General features: G+C 38.8%; 1 protein-coding gene and 1 long non-coding RNA gene across 20 annotated transcripts in view; one reads left to right on the forward strand and one right to left on the reverse strand.

Moving 5' to 3' along the window:
- The window catches only part of TAFA5 (TAFA chemokine like family member 5), a 592,535-nt gene that overhangs the window by 183,282 nt on the left and 396,437 nt on the right, over positions 1-12,816 (reverse strand). The window lies entirely within an intron of this gene.
- LOC140905295 (uncharacterized) overlaps positions 6,106-12,816 on the forward strand; it is a 56,134-nt gene continuing 49,423 nt past the window's right edge. Inside the window, exon 1 of the long non-coding RNA XR_012156811.1 lies at positions 6,106-6,168. This is a non-coding gene — a long non-coding RNA (uncharacterized lncRNA). The remainder of the gene's footprint in view (positions 6,169-12,816) is intronic.

Below are 12,816 nucleotides of genomic sequence, written 5' to 3' on the forward strand. Positions count from 1 at the left end.
GTTGCTGGGGAGCTAATTAGGTTCAGCTGGCTACTACTGGTGGAGACCTTTTTAAACCCTCCCCAGCTTGGAAGGAGAGAGTGAGAGAAGGAGGGAAGCTGCTAGTAGGCTAAGGGTAGTAAGACACCGAAGCAAGACAGGGAGGCTACACTTCTCCACCCCAGAAAGGAATGAAAACAAACACAAAGGGTCTGATCAGGGAAAGGAATAACCAGACCCTGTGCTACCTGTAAGGATTTGCCTTGCTGAGGCCGTTGTCTCCAAGGCTAAAAAGGACTGAGTCTGCTGAGAAGAACAAGGTACTTTGCCACAGGGGCTATTCCAACTACTAGGGATTGCCTAGGAATAGGTATGCATTCAAAATACCTCCTTTTCCTAGTCATGCTCCTGCAGCCCAAGAAGGGATAGGGAGTGGTGGTGGAGCCATTATATTGGCTCTCCACCACCAGAGGTTTACTTTCATTATTTAATAGCAATATTACAGTAGCATCCACAGTCCCAACAGGTTCAGGGTCCATTATGCACTGAGTTATACAAAGATATTAGAAAACTTCTGCCTCAGTGTAAATGCAGAATTTTCTCCAGTGTCCGCTGGAGATGTCTTTAGGGCTGGTCTGCACTCCAGGAATGACTAATATCCTTAATATAACTCCATATCTTTAAGAATTTTGTCACTTACTCCATAATTACTGACAGTTCCCTGCAGGGACCGTCCTAAGTTCTGAGGAGGTTGGAGATAAGGCTAGGTGAAGGAGCAGTGGGAGTTAAGGGAAAGGTAAAGGTAAAGAAGGGGGAGTTCTGGGGTCAAGCATTGAAACCAATCAAGATAAGAAAGGGAGAAGGGCTTGTGAAAGGTCTTAGTCATAAACAATATTGCATTATCTTGTCGTGTGAGGATATACCTCAGAGAAGAAAATGGGAACAAGAGACGAAATATATATGAAAGGAATTCCTGTCCCCAACTAGGCCCCAAGCCACCCACACAATGTATATATGTAATATATAGAACAGTGGGGCAGAGAAGGGGGGGTGACTCTCTCTCCCATTCTATAAATGTTCTTCTTATACAGGGGGAATATATTCCTCAGGGAGAGGCTATGTATGATCTTCATGCTGTAGCATTCTAGAGGAAACTGAAGCAGGAGACCCTAAAATATATTTTGCCTGATGGACTGGAGATTTATTTAGACATCTTTGATGTTTCTTAATGCCATGGGTTACTTGCTAACGTAGGCAGAATGGACAGGAGGAATCTGAATGGACCCACAACCATTCCTGTTTCTTGCACTGGAACATGCTTGATGGAAGGATATGTCATTTAAAATCAGGACATCTTCACAGTGAGATTCTGTTTCCAGATAATAAGTTCTGAACATATGGTTTACACATCAAAAATGGTCCCTTTGTACTTAAGACTTGCTACATGGTGAGATTTATTGGCATTACTATACCAGTATAATTATACCCCTATGGTAATACTGCCATAACTCCTTGCATAGACATCCTTATTTGGAATGACAGTCCAATTTTTTCAGTTTAGCATATGTCACTAAAACCAAAAAAGGCCACTGTTATTCCAAATAATGCCAGTAAATTTCCCCATGTAGACAAGCCCTTACTGTTATTCTGCCCACTATAAAAGGAATCAAACGACTCAACCTGCAGCAACAAATTTTCCCAGGGTTTTCATATCTGCAGGTCACAGTGGCCATTCAAGAGGTGAAACTGTCACAGCTGGATGCCCTAGTGGACACTTCCAGGGCACGCTTCCCAAAACTATATTTTTTATCTCTATTTTAGATGCCTGTGAGATCTCTGTACCTTGCTTCCATCTCTGCCTATATATCACAGTCTTTCCATGGATATTTATAGTACACTGAACAAAGAATTTAATGGAAATAAAGTTAAACAAATGGCACAAACATGGATGGTATGATGCAATTCTTGAAGATTTTTTTGTTTTCACAGTAAATCTCTTACTTAAAACCCCAAATTCAAAGGATTTTACTGTAAATAGAATAGAATTAAGTAAATCACTTTCAAACTTCTAATGGGAAGGGTTTTTTTTAATGCTACATGTATGTTTATTTCAAACTTAGGGTTTTTTTCCATTTTGCACATGCTTACAGATGAATGCTTATCTGAGCTTGGAACAGCATTTGTGGGGGTGGCAGTAACCATATCCGTCAATCATTATATCACTGCTGGACTGTTACAGTATTCAACATTAAATCCAAATGCTTTATGTTTCATGTAGCACTAAACAATTAAGCCCAGCAAGCTATAAAGAAAGAGACTGCAGTTTCATGCAAGGCACATTGAGCCAGAGTCTCAGCTGGTACAAATCAGCGTAGCTCCACTGACTCCAATGGAGATATGACGATTTACACCTGCTGAGAATCTGCCCTTTATTTCTTTAAGAACGGATATTATCCAAGATTTCTTTCTGCATACCCTGAAATGCAGTATGCAGTGAAAAAGGAAATCCGTAATATCTTATCATCATATCACAAAGTGCCCAAAATAAAGGATACACCCTTTTTTCTAATCACTTAAGGACAATATTGATGCTACGTTGTTTGAAATCACTGCTCTGTGTATAAAATTGTTTTCATTTGTAAACAAACAGCAACCCCATGTCCTATTAAATTTACAATTGTTATTAAGCAAACATCAGAAAGCTCTGGTGCATTCAAAAAATGTTAATTGGAAGTCAATGGAAATACTGTAAGTAAAAATTAAACATACACAAAAAATCTCTTCAATCCAACAAGGATACAGGAAAGAGAAATATTGCTGTACACAGTCAGATTCCATCTTAACAAGACAAGACAGCTTCATTTAATGAGAACAATTCAAATAATTACTTTTCTGTTAAGCAACTACAGTGAAAATGTATTAATTTTCAAGATTCAGTTGTGTCATTAGATTGATTCACGTGTTGCTTACCACTAAGCCTGCATGTGCTTAAGTGTAGGAATGTACAGAATTTAGAATTGCTACAGCATAACATAACCATGTAAAACACTAAAGATTTGTGTAATCACATTAGAATGAAGAAACAACACTTTGTAATTTGCTACCTGTTATAAATGGGGTGGGGGACCCCAAACCTTTGATCATTTTCTTTGGAACATTTGTACAATATGACAGTGGCCATTTAAAATGAATACAGATAAGGGATTTACTTTTTTTTAATTATGGAAGTGTAATCTTCTCCACATCTAGTTTCAGAATGATGGCTAGAGGCTATTTACTTAAGTGAGTGGTGAGCACTAGGAGGGGTGGATAATCACATTTACTGCAGGTATTGTATATATGTATAAAATTATCCTAAAATGCCTTTAGCTTTGCATAAATACACAGAATTTACTCTCTTTTCATCAAAAATAAGCTGCAACAATATGGAAGAAATCAGGTGTCTGACAACATTAAATTGCCAAATGTGTTTGCAAGCAGAGGTGATATTTTGCTACCAATACACTGGCTACATGCTACCAAGAAAGAACAATGCTGATTTGCATTAGTATGCTGTGTTCCAAGTTTTAGAAAAAGTGCTTACAGCTTGGAATAAACAGTTTTAAACCACTGAAATAAATAAATAAATAAATAAATTTAACTCTAGATGAAACCAGAACTAGCAACAATCCCACCAATATGAATCCTGCTCTGTCTATGGACATGCGACAAACCCACCATGACAGTTGTCAGCTTGTTGGCAGACAGAGAAAATAAATCCAAGATTGTATGAGCATCAAGTCAAGGTAGAAACTCACTGGTAGGGAAAGCAAACCTCTGGAGTACTGAACTACCAACATCCATGCTTTCTCAAGAGTGAAATGTTGGCCCCGTTGAAATCATTGGGAAAACTCTGATTGGCTTCAGTGGGGCCAGGATTTCACTTTGGGCATTTTGGATAAAAGTAGTTATTACATTTCCAACTCTGTTAATCTGGCACCTTTTACCAGCACTTTAAAAACTAACCGTTGGATTTTACTCATTATCTCAATAGCCCTTTCACTTGACTGTCCCTTATTAATTTTCCCCTTGTATAGTCTTGAAGGAGAAAAAGTGTTAATCTGATAATCTATTTATTAATTTGTGAAGCAAAATAAATCATTTTGTTTAAATGCACAAATGCATATAGAGATTAATCCATAGAAGCATCTTCACACCTATTATATTTTAAACCTCAGCTCATTGAGTATAGATCTAATTCATATGATCACTATTCTAGTTTCAGTATTAGTCCTGAAACACAACCAACGAAGTAGGACAGAGTCAGTCAATCAATGTCAGAGAAAGCATAATCAGCCATTGATTAGAGGAGTTACATGAGTTTTTGAAGAGGAAAACAAAAATAGTCCCTACATTCTTCTCGGTACATTCTTGGACGTTAGCTTTTGTCTTGCGCTTCAATAGCAATTTCTCACAAACATTTCAGGTTGACAACCCATTACTGAATGTCAAAAATTTTCACACACTCCCCTTCCATTTCTCATAAAAGAGTAAATGATTCAATGATACCAATCATAACCCTATATAGTTTATTTGTGTGTGTGTTTCAAGAAGTTGACAGAGAATATTTGACCTTGAAGGGTAAAGAGATTCAGGAAGTGAGATTTTCTGTGCTTTAGATTGTACTATAATTTTCAGTGCCTCATGGGCCCCTCCCCATTGCCTTTTGTGACCTCCCTGGTGGTCACAACCCACCAGTTGAGAAACCGTATTCTAGAGACTAGGTTTACCATGTGTCCCTGAAAGCCCAGAATGTCCTTTTTTCAGAGCCTGAATCCCTCTAGGTTTTGACAAAAACTACTGTTCTCTCTGTGGTTTTAGAAACCCCTGAAAATCGGTCAACTGCTTACCAGCTGAGCTGGTGTATGGCTAGCACCAAAAACATACACACACACGTCACGTTGTGACTCTGCTCTTCTTCCCTTCTCACAAGGCCTCTCAGTAGTCCCCCTGCTTTCATGCATAGGAGAACTCTCATGAGTGACAATGGAATTTAAAACTGAGGACACTAAGTGACATAATGTATTCCAGTTTTGTGCCAATACAGATATATGATGAGAAAGTCTGGATAATATGCCAGCTCTTGGTAACATATTCAAATGCAATAACACAGTTCAGTTCTTTAAACTATGTTCAGTGTTTATATTGATCAATTTGTTATAGATAAAATTGATCTAGATATATAATTATAGATATAGAAACAATGGTGTTAAAATGCAGACTTTGGGCTGCCTTTCATCAGGCCCTCTGACAATTTAACCCTATCACTTTATATTCTGGTTGCTCTATTTCATCATTTAAAAACATGTAAGAAAACAATACCTTGCAACCATCTGCTGTTCACAAGAATAATACCTTCTAACTCATCACACAAAGAATTATCTTCAGAAGCTAATCTTTTAAATGACATATTTGGTTGAATGCTATACAGAGGGTGCGTGTAATGAGAATGAATGTAGCAGGTAAAGCAGTTATATAAGAGAATGCCTTCAAATTGAGAATATAATCAATGTCAAGCAGTCAGGAACAATCATCATTGATGGACACTGGATATTACAGTGCCTGTTGAATGCTGTGATTCGTATATGTATTGAGAATTACAGTACCATTATCTGAGAAATTAATTCTTTCTTTGACATGAAATTGGGGAGGGGGAAGTAAAAATGAGCCCAACCTATCTAATTCCCTCTGTTTTAGTATCAGACAAGGCTTATTAGATTCAGATGATAAAATCTGTTTGGATAAACCCTCCAAATCATGAATGCTTATTTTACTCTTTTGATGACACTTCTTCACATACATGCCATCCCTCCTTTTAATCCAACATAATCTTTCTCCATTAGTATGGGACCTCCTCATTTTTCCAGCTCCCCCATCCTGCTATGCTATTGCCAAATGCATCAGATCTTTAGATTGATCCTGTCATAAATATAAAGGGAAAGGTAAACACCTTTAAAATCCTTCCTGGCCAGAGGAAAAACCCTTTCACCTGTAAAGGGTTAAGAAGCTAGGATAACCTCGCTGGCATCTGACCAATGAGGAGACAAGATACTTTCAAGGTTGGAGGAGCGGCGGGGGGGGGACAAAGGTTCTCTCTGTCTGTGTGTTGTTTTTGCCAGGAACAGAAAAGGAATGGAGTCTTAGAACTTAGTAAGTAATCTAGCTAGATATGCGTTAGATTTTGTTTTCTTTAAATGGCTGATAAAATAAGCTGTGCTGAATGGAATGTATATTCCTGTTTTTGTGTCTTTTTGTAACTTAAGGTTTTGCCTAGAGGGATTCTCTATGTTTTGAATCTGATTACCCTGTAAGGTATTTACCATCCTGATTTTACAGAGGTGATTTTTTTTACTTTTTCTTCAATTAAAATTCTTCTTTTAAGAACCTGATCGCTTTTTCATTGTTCTTAAGATCCAAGGGTTTTGGGTCTGTGTTCACTTATGCAAATTGGTGAGGATTTTTATCAAGCCTTCCCCAGGAAAGGGGGTGTAGGCTTTGGGGAGGATTTTGGGTGGAAAGATGCTTCCAAGCGGGCTCTTTCCCTGTTATATATTTGTTAGATGCTTGGTGGTGGCAGCAATAAAGTCCAAGGGCAAAAGATAAAATAGTTTGTACCTTGGGGAAGTTTTAAGCTAAGCTGGTAAAAATAAGCTCAGGGGGTTTTCATGCAGGTCCCCACATCTGTACCCTAAAGTTCAGAGTGGGGAAGGAACCTTGACAGATCCCATGATGTAAATTTAGCAATTCTTTTTCTCATTTTCCACTCCTTCCCTTCTGTCCTGATCCAGTGTTGATGCTCTTTGTAGGCATCTTCATCCTTCGTTGATGTTCTAAACCCACTGAGGGTCTTAGCAGTTCTGGCCTTTCCTTTATTTAGTATTTTGAGGTAAAAATATAAGAGAGAAATAGGCCCTTATCACATTAAAATATATATGAACTGTATTAATCTATAGTAAGCTAATCAAATATAGACCAAGTTCACAAGGAGGCATACATCAATCCTTGAGGATGATAGATTATCTAGGTTTAGTCACTATTGCTATTTATTTTATCTATCTAAGGTACTCCTATGGAACCCAATATTGTAATATCTGCATGCCTCACAATCTTTAATGTATTTATGTTCCCAACACCACTGAGGCAGGGAAGTGTTATTGTCCCATCTGTAAAATGGGGAACTGATGTACAGCATGCTCAATGTCATAAAGGAAGTCTGGGTGGAGCAGAGACTTGAACCCATGGCTCTCAGGTGCTAATTTAGTGACTTAAGCACTGGAACATCCAAGAGACAGACAAGATAAAAGAGCTGTGTTTCATCTAACAAATGAAAAAGATTCATTGGGTGTATCAATATTCATATGACTTATAAGTTTCAAGCTCATGGATGTTATAATTCAGAGGGGCAAAAAAGACCCTGTCTTTGGAATCACATTTGATATAAATTAGTTTGGGATTTTTAAAGAAATATAGTTTGCTATTGCTTCAGACTTCTTAAAAAATTAAATCCTCTGCTAACAAAACAGAAACTAAGTTTTGTAGATCCTTAGATCTCTCTTATATTTTACAGTCCTTTGTTAGCTTAAATATATACAATATGAAACAGTCAAGTTATGACTATCTGAATGTTCCTATTATCCACTGAATTTTAAAAGCTGAATCTAAAGGTCATTGGAGTCAATGGACCATCAAAGGCTTTGGATCAAGCTCTATATGCATAGCTACTTCAGACTTTTCACTACTTTTCGAATACTACATAGTTTAATGACTCATGTAATTATGTATTATGTAACACCCCCTTCCCCTGCAAAAAATACCCTGCATGTTAATAGTTCCATACTAAGTGCTAGTATGATACACTGTAATGGAGTTAAGGACTTATTATTATTAAAGTTTTTAGGGGGTCTCCATTTAAATCTGTGCTCTGATCCTTTGAAAATAAGTCAAATTGTACACATGAAAGCACCAAAGAATAGATGAAAAGAGAGAAAGCTACAAGTGAACAAAAAGCATGGTCGATATTCCTCGTTTAATCTACCCTATTATGTTGAGGTGTTGAATCCATACCAGATATCACAGCACATATTATCATATTATCAGTTAGGAACTGAATTCTTATGAGTGCCAAATTCATCATGGGGTAGAACTGGTGTTTCAGCTCCAAAAACAAAATTATCTTTTCTGTATTAAGTATCCACGTAAGAAAAAATAATAGAAAGATGCCAAACTGTAACATATAATTTTTTCTGGGAGAGTAATAAACATTAAAAAGCAAATACTGAAGATTGAAGAGTTGGGTAAAGTTTTACAGTAAAATATATTTTATTTTAAATGTGTAGATTTAAGTTTGTGACTAAATACAAAACGCCACATCGAACTACAGCACTTGCCTCTCTCATTAGGAGGCCTCCTTATTATTACTGTTTAATTTTAACATTGAAGAATCTATCTATTCAACTATTTTGCCAATTTGACTCACTGGACGCCTACTTCATCTTCACATCTGGATTAAAATAATCCCCCTTCACTTAGCAGTTAAATTTGTGATGTCAGCCTGGTTCCTATTAGGCAAAAACAAATAAATAACAACAACAACATCATAAAAAACAAACAAGCAAACAACCCACCACCTCTCACAGTTTAGCCACTTTCTCAGCCTGCTCTGGCAAGGTCCTAGAAGGGAGAGGTAGGGACGGTTACTCTTCCTCTCTGACCCACACAGAGGATCTCTTGTTGTCAGCACTGTTGATCTCTTTTCAACCCTCTTCCAAGCATAGAACTTCCATTGTTATGACTGGGATTTAGACACATGCAATGAAAGCAGAATATGGACATCTGGGGAAAAGTTTTACATCTCCTGAAACATAATCTACTTGAATGGGATTGCCTAGGGGATATAAATCGGGGTAGAAATTGGTCCCCATGGGAAGATCAAAGGGGATTTTGTTCCAAGTTCAATAATTCTGTTATTTGAACAATGTGCTTCATTTAATATTAAGGGCCAGATTATTCCAACCCTGAGTAGAAGCTGATATGCAGCCACCCTGAGCAGGGGAAGTTCTAGCAGCCATTCTAGACAGCGCTTTAACATTGCCAATGTAGACAAGCCCTTAAACTTGTATGCACACTCACTTCAACACAAGTTGAACATCCATCAGAAGCATCCTCTTCATCTCACTCATTTTGATTCACTCTCAGACTCACTCTGAAGACTACAATTTATAGCAGTCCTTTACAAGGATTAAAAGCACAAAAGGAGCAGGTCAAGAAATACATTTACAAACATTAGACACTGTGTACACTGAACACAGTGATTCTCAAACCTGCAGGCCGCTTGCGGCCCAGTCAGCACCTAGTTGAAGCCCATGTGACATCCTTAGGGTCATACAGGTAGTATACACATTGTGTGGATGCAGCCCACATAACACCTACAGAGCTGCAGATGTGGCCCACAATGATAAATAGGTTGAGAACTACTACAAAGTTCCATAAACAAAAACCTCTGCCTGAAATGGAAAAGCTAAACTTTAATTTTCTGGTTGCTTTGACAAAATAAAAATGTGTGCATGTATTATTTTTAATATTTCAGGAAGATGGATAATAAACTAGGACTTTAAAACTATTTCTATAATTCCTTACCTAAAATAGAAATTTAAACCTTTCCCCTCCTTTATACTGCCACCCTTTTACCCCTTCTTTCCCCCCCAGTACCTCCCCCCCCCAAAAAAATAATTCTGAGAATGAATATTCAGCTAAAATGGCTGTAGCTCTGGCAGGAATATGCAGATTTTCCTTCTGTTTTTCCTCTCCCTCGTCCAATCAAGACAGGTTTGAACCCAGGGTTTTCATGAACAAAGTTTTACCTGCCCTGACTTTTCCATACATGAGACTGAGTTGGTATGTTCATTGGTATGATGATGAACTACCATACTGGAACACAGCATCCTATGTGATGAAATCTGAGATTAGAAGACTCTTCACATTTGGATAGCACATTAAGGTTTATAAGCTTTAACTCTTGCTCTGGTGTGAGGACTTCAAATGAATCATAGACTAAAATGGCCCACCAGCTCTAAGAGTAAAGGCTTTTGCCGCTTGAGCTGACAGAGAGATCATTTAGCTGGTAGCAGGGTCCTCACTTTTGGTTTTTTTTTTTTAAACAAATAACTAGTTATCAACATCCTGCACTTATCCATATGCACAAAGCTAGTATTGTTGACTGTTTAGGGCTCATTATATTTGTAGATTTTTATTGTACTGGTTTTTAAATCAAGGCACCCAGCGGCTTCACCCATGGCCACCCATACAGATTCAAACTTATTATATTACTCTATTATTCATGAATTTTCCCCTTAATTTAATTATGTTTGCTAGTCATTAAATAGAAGCTGAATACATTAAACTGAGTGAAAGGAGCTGTTTGTTACCAGAACACTCAGTAATAGACTGAATGGATGTAGTGCTACAGAACTCCATGTTGCTGACATGTATAGAAGTTGACAGAGTTAGTTAAGTGAGTATGTTAAGCATTCTTGGGTGAAAGGGTGTATGTTTGCCTCACTCTATGACATGCTATCTAAAAGTGGGTCATGCATACCCAGTGAGATTAAAAACATTCTTACCTTCTCTCTTTCTCTTGAGAATGCAGACAAATAAAACACTAGCTTATGAGCCTCCGAGGAAGAGGACTGGAAACTAGGTGTCTGATCCTGCCATGTCTCTGGGAATGTTTATATTAGGATTTTTTGCTTAAACTTTCCCATTGTTGCTATCGCCACTTCACTTCCACTGGTGGTAGCAATGCTGGGAGAACTTGTGTACACAAAGCTCCAGGCAGCCACCAGGATTTTAAAGCATCAGATAATCAAATCTTGCTCAGAGAAAGCCTGCACAGCAGGGTGTCTAAAATGCCACCAGCTGAAAGGCATCTTGCCTACATCAGCACAGCTACTGCTGCTGTCACTAGCGGCGCAGAACCAGTGGTAACTATGGCGGGAAATCTGGGGAGGGAGAGGGGAATCTAATCTAGACAAGTCATATGGGAGTAGTCACACTGGGAAGAACTATTGTAAAGGGTTTCAGAGTAACAGCCATGTTAGTCTGTATTCGCAAAAAGAAAAGGAGTACTTGTGGCACCTTAGAGACTAACCAATTTATTTGAGCATAAGCTTTCGTGAGCTACAGCTCACTTCAGGGTTGGTCACGATGGACAGGCTTTTCAAAAGCACATAAATGATTTGAGAGAACAAGTACCATTAATTTTCAATGGGACTTATGCTCCTAAAGCATAGAATCATAGAATATCAGGGGTGGAAGGGACCTCAGGAGGTCATCTAGTCCAATCCCCTGCTCAAAGCAGGACCCAACCCCAATTAAATCATCCCAGCCAGGGCTTTGTCAAGCCTGACCTTAAAAATGTCTAAGGAAGGAGATTCTACCACCGCCCTAGGTAACGCATTCCAGTGTTTCACCACCCTCCTAGTGAAAAAGTTTTTCCTAATATCCAACCTAAACCTCCCCCACTGCAACTTGAGACCATTACTCCTTGTCCTGTCCTCTTCTACCACTGAGAATAGTCTAGAACCATCCTCTTTGGAACCACCTCTGAGGTAGTTGAAAGCAGCTTTCAAATCCCCCCTCATTCTTCTCTTCTGCAGACTAAACAATCCCAGTTCCCTCAGCCTCTCCTCATAAGTCATGTGTTCCAGACCCCTAATCATTTTTGTTGCCCTTCGCTGGACTCTCTCCAATTTATCCAGATCCTTCTTGAAGTGTGGGGCCCAAAACTGGACACAGGACTCCAGATGAGGCCTCACCAATGTCGAATAGAGGGGAATGATCACGTCCCTCCATCTGCTGGCTATGCCCCTACTTATACATCCCAAAATGTCATTGGCCTTCTTGGCAACAAGGGCACACTGTTGACTCCTATCCAGCTTCTCGTCCACTGTCACCCCAGGTCCTTTTACGCAGAACTGCTGCCTAGCCATTCGGTCCCTAGTCTGTAGCAGTGCATTGGATTATTTCGTCCTAAGTGCAGGACCCTGCACTTATCCTTGTTGAAACTCATCAGATTTTTTTTGGCCCAATCCTCCAATTTGTCTAGGTCCCTCTGTATCCTATCCCTACCTGCCACCGTATCTACCACTCCTCCTAGTTTAGTATCATCCGCAAATTTGCTGAGAGTGCAATCCACACCATCCTCCAGATCATTTATGAAGATATTGAACAAAACTGGCCCCAGGACCGACCCTTGGGGCACTCCACTTGATACCGGCTGCCAACTAGACATGGAGCCATTGATCACTACCCGTTGAGCCCGACAATCTAGCCAGCTTTCTACCCACCTTATAGCGCATTCATCCAGCCCATACTTCTTTAACTTGCTGACAAGAATACTGTGGGAGTTTTAAACATCCCACCCCATATGTCCAAATAAAGTAACTGAGTAGAAATGTGCCAAACATGGAGGACAGGAGTATTACCCTGTACAGAATACCCTGTTCCCATATTGTTTTCTTAGACAGTACAGTATCAAGAATATTCAGCTCAATCATATGTTTTATTTAAAATTGTTTTTGCTCCTTTTTTTTAATGTAGCCAAGTGTTGCAACTGCATATATAGTAACATCACTGCACTGGTCTTTCACTGTAGGCTTACTTTAGGTTCAAATCTGATTTAATAAATCTCTGAACCCAGTTTGGTGATTAAATCTGGTCCTTAGACATGGCCCAGCTGGTCCATGATCTGACTCATGTAGTTAACACTAAATACACAGAAGAGAGGCAAAGCCAGAGTAG

This window comes from Lepidochelys kempii, chromosome 1 (assembly GCF_965140265.1).
Source record: "Lepidochelys kempii isolate rLepKem1 chromosome 1, rLepKem1.hap2, whole genome shotgun sequence".
NCBI classification, from domain to species: domain Eukaryota; kingdom Metazoa; phylum Chordata; order Testudines; family Cheloniidae; genus Lepidochelys; species Lepidochelys kempii.